The following is a 4,950-nucleotide window of genomic DNA, read 5'->3' on the forward strand; positions in this document are numbered from 1 at the left end:
TAAGTTGACAGTCCCTCGAAGCTCGATCCGCGAAACTCGATTCTCGATCCTAGATTCTCGAAAACTTAGAGGATCGAGGCTCGAGTCAAGTTTTGAGACGTTTGAGGGCTTAAGAGGAATTTTCGAGACAATTTTCAAGACTTTCGAATGGAGAAATCAAAGGAGTTTTCGCATGATTCATTTTTCACATCTTTCTTCCTGTCTATTTTATACGGCTTTTATTTTCTTACTGTTGGTTTCCATCATTTTTCGCATTTGTCAGAAACTCTGGCAAGAGATGTAAGTGTCTTCATGGAATTATTTTGTGTACTCCTGAAAAAAAAGTGTTTACCCAGCATTGTAAGTTTCGCGATATTGTAGATCGGTCGCTTTGTGCCTGCGTTGTTGATTTCAACTTGAATATTTAATTAGCCCTCTACCATGAATTCACACAGAAAGTAGTTAGAAAGGGTATTTTGCACTTTGTGCCCCCAAAACTTACATGGAATGAATTTGTCCATTAGTTCATTTTATGCAAAAAGTTGTGCCCAGAAAGGCGTGATATTCGCTGTGTCGCTGTGTTTTGTGTCGGTGTTCGTATGACGTCACAACCTTTGTTTTGTTTTTGCCGAATGATAGTTTTGGTTTGCATGATACTCTGTTGTAGTTTAAGATATGAGCCTATAGTTGGGGTACAGAGCGATGCTTTGTTTGCAGGGTTTAATAAAACAAATGAAATTAATCCCCGTCACTCTACGAGTTTGGTGCGATTTTCAGTACGAGCCCAAATGTTTACGCATCGCAAAGCGGCAGGGTAAAGGCCCGTTTAGGTCTTGCCAATAAATCGAACCATGTAAATTGTGTAAAACGTGGAAGTTTTCCTCAAGAGGTCTTCCCGTTGTCGTTTTGGTATGCGCTATTTTAAATGCTTTAGTTTTTTAAGCATTTAATTATGCGCATTCTCATTCGTGTACCCTTTAATTGACATGGCGGTTTCTCATTAAGTGTCCGACCGACTTCAAACATTTCGGAGTGAAACAACAATTTCAGAGTCATGTGGTTTTAAAGTCAAGTATTTATTGCTTCACGTTCGAAGCACACTCGATGCTTGCATTTTTATGTTCGCTTAAGTTGACGCTGTTGTCAGTTTTGCGCAAATTAAATGTATCTTGTCTGGAGTAAATTGCTGGCAGCAAGGAGTCTTTGTTACTGGTATGTTCGCTACTTCAGAATACTCAAAAGCATCTGAACTTAGTTGACGTCAGCACAAGAGGCAGTTGGAAAAAAATTCAAATTTATGTATCACATAGTATCCTGTAAATATTTTTACGTTCAAGTTTGTTTGCATTTTGTAAGACTTTTGCCGCTGCTTTCTGTTTACTGCAATGTGTATCGTTGGCGAAGAGGGTTCTGCTGCAAGACAGTTCAAAAGCCATTCACATAATTTCTTCTGGCATTCTCGTGTTTACAACTGCTTGCCGGCACATTATATCATGGATTTTCATTACGCTTGTCATAGAATCATTTTTGGTCGCTTCAAATTTTATTTTGTATTTTCAGTTTACATGACACGGCTGTGGGACGTGAAAACATCCGAAAACACAAACCTTTTTGTTTTTATGAGGCCGCAACCCTAACTTTGTATAGCCAGACAACGAGACTGTGTTTTATTTTGTGACATTACTTTTCGAACACATCATTGAACCTTTTGTGATGCAAATACTTCGGAAAGTTAATGACTTTGGTCAACGCGTTTGCGTTAAAAAAAAAAACGCAAACGCGTTGAAAGCCAAACGCAAATGCGTTTGATGGTTCGCTTATCTTTGAGCGGTACTGTATCTCCTGTCGGACTGCACTGCACTCGCGGCGACTTAAGTTATGCCTTATCCACACAGTTTTTTAAAAACTTACAAATTATTAAACATAAAGATGTAAGAATTAGGCATCATGAAAGGTTATCAACATTCTCTGTTCTCAGCTGTCACAGCGAAATGAGATGAACATATTAAACAGGCTTTCATGACAGTGCGTTGTGTTGCGTCGGTGCTGCGAAAAACAGTTTGGATACTCATTCTTTACCTTGGGGAGCTAGGTGTGATAATATTAAACAATGTTTGCAAAGTACCATTGTTTTCTTGCAGCACATAATTACCGCAATTAAGTCGCCCTCGGCATTCGGTTGCTTTTGTCTTTGCCTCGGTTGCGGTTTTCGTCCAACCTCGATGATTTCGCGGTAAACATTATCGGCAAACACAAGGTATTACCGCATGCAAATGCACTAATAGTTTCGAGCGGTACTGTATACTGTAGAACATAGGACAATACTCAGCGACATTGACTGATGGGGGAGGGGAGTGAGAAGAGGAGAGTAAATACGGGTGTGTAAAAATGGAGGTGAATTTGTGTCACTGTCTCAACAGTTTTGTCCGAGATTGTAGGTTTGGTACTACATTCATCCTACAATCACCTCTGTTGCATTTATATTCACTCAAATGATTCTACACTAGCGTTACAAGGACCACTATTATGCAGACAATGTTCGGCCATATATTCATCCCTGATACACTTATTAAGCACTCATAAGATTCTACACAAGCGTAATAAGGACCACTGTTTTGGGGACAAGGTCTGACTATACATGTACATTCATCCCTGATACACTCATAAGCATGCACAATAATGACTCTTAACTCGAGTTATAAGACAGTCATGGTTTGGTCCTACATGAGCATTCATATCTGATAGACTGCCATAAGCACTCACAATTATTCTACAGTGAAGCTATTGGGATTACTGAATCTAAGACAAGTTTTGACGTTGAGAAAACATGAGCCGTGATAAAAAATCGCGCATATTTGTCTGCGAATATTAAAGGCAGCCGCGTGTCAAAAGCTTTTGTCTAACGCTTTCGCGAAGACTAAAAGTCATCTCTGCCATCATTACAAACTGAACAAATTATTGTCCCTTGCGATAAAAAGGTGCACATTATTGCTTACATTTTACATGTTGCCCAACTAGGAAGCACCACAGGTTTTAAATTTTGTCCATCTCTATGGCCCAGTCGAGTAAAGGGGTTTAGCAAAATCCTGTAGGTTGAGCCTAGCGCTTGATATTACACTCTACAGGTGCTAAAACAAAACGGCTCCTTTAGGAGACACCATATCAAATAAAAGCTATGACCAATAATTATATTATCGACCACCTGATATTCCCATTCCTTAATTAGCTTTCCAATCTTAGACCTTTATCAACTCGTTTGATAAAATCAATTTCTTTTACGAATAGGCTGCCATCTTGGTTTCTCAAAGTGAGTGAAACCTGGGGAGAGTGTCTCCCCAGGTTTTGCTCGTATTGAGATAACCACGGCCGGTCACGGTGACTCAGCAAAAGCGACAATCTATCAAGACCTTTTGATAACTAAAAGATATAATGAACGAACATGGGGCGAACTCGATCTACTTTGGTAAACTGTGGGGCAAACTTCAACGGGGCAAAACCACGGTAATTCTTTTATGCCTTGGGCCCTGTTCAAATACTAATGCCACAATTATGCTCAAATTCCCTACAACTGAAGTGAGTGAATACAAAAAAAGTAAATACCATTTTCCCTCATTTCCTGTTTTTTCTTCTCAACTCCTAAAAACTCGACCTCCTGATAACTCGAATTCACTGTAATAAATTATGTACATGTAGAAATGACAATATTTATATATTTATAACCAGCAACCGTTGTTTCAAAATTGATCCATAGATCCTCCTGCTCTGCCGCTGGTTTCAAGAAAACTGTCAACTAATTATGACTGAGTAAACAAAACCTGTTGCACCAGACCAACCACGGAAGAGAGCGAGGGTCGCTAAAATTTCGAACCCATCACAAATTTCCGATCTCTTTGATTCATTTCGGCACTCGTAAGACTGAAAATACGCTATACTAGACAAGCAAGATGTAGCAATGCAATGCAACGCAATGCTAAGTACCGCAAGTTTTTTTTTTTGGTGGGCGAGATTCCTTAAAGTAAGCTTACATAAGCCCCATAATATACCTAGTACTTTTAATCAAAAGGTGAACGTGCCACTTACCAACCAATCGTCTCACCCGCACATTTCTTCTTGAACCGTTCTACCGAAGAACACTCTATGAACGCATATTTTCACTTCGAAGACGTTTTCTAATTATGATGACCGGCGATTGCAGAGGCAACTTTGGATAGAAATAACCTGTGGAGCACGAACAAGCGACTTTCCCCACGAGGATTTTAAAAACGATGACGTAAACAACGAAACAACCTCGTTTCCAGGTTGCAAAAAGCAAGCCCTTCGAAAAAGCAAGAAGAGACCTATTTTCCGAAGTTGGGAAAAGAAAATGGCGATTTAGATGCATTCGTTAACTCCATTGGATTTTTCTTGTTTTATTATTTTTGTTTTGGTTGTTGCTTTCATGATTTCTTTTAAGTGCTCATAGAATGGTTTAAGCCCCGCGGGGGGGGGGGGGGGGGGGGGGGGGAGAGGGCAGTGGGGTGGGTGGATAGAGTGCATTGCTTTAACGTCTTGTTTTACATTGTATTTCTCAAGAAAAAGACATGTTGTCACAACAATAAGACAATTTCAACAGTGCTTCTTTCAATACCGTGTAAGCACGTTGTTTCATTCATACTTGTAAACTTTCTAACAACATGGGCAATGAAACACGCGCAACAATAAGCTGCTGGCACAAACGGTGAAAACTGCCGGACCTCCAGATACATCGCTCGAGTAAATTTGTCTAAAACTTGCAAGCATGTATCTGAATTAGCTTGGGTATTTACAGATGATGTTTTGTCAGTTATTACATCCGTATTGAAATACATGAAGTTCCTTGCAAACTTACTGGCACTAAAGCAGTGCAATTTATTCACTAATCGCTCGATATCTTTGATCTTACTTACTTATTTTCTTAGCCCATCATAAGAGCGTTTCCAGTTCCTCATTTAA

Source organism: Montipora foliosa, chromosome 11 (assembly GCF_036669935.1).
Source record: "Montipora foliosa isolate CH-2021 chromosome 11, ASM3666993v2, whole genome shotgun sequence".
Taxonomy (NCBI): Eukaryota; Metazoa; Cnidaria; class Anthozoa; order Scleractinia; family Acroporidae; genus Montipora; species Montipora foliosa.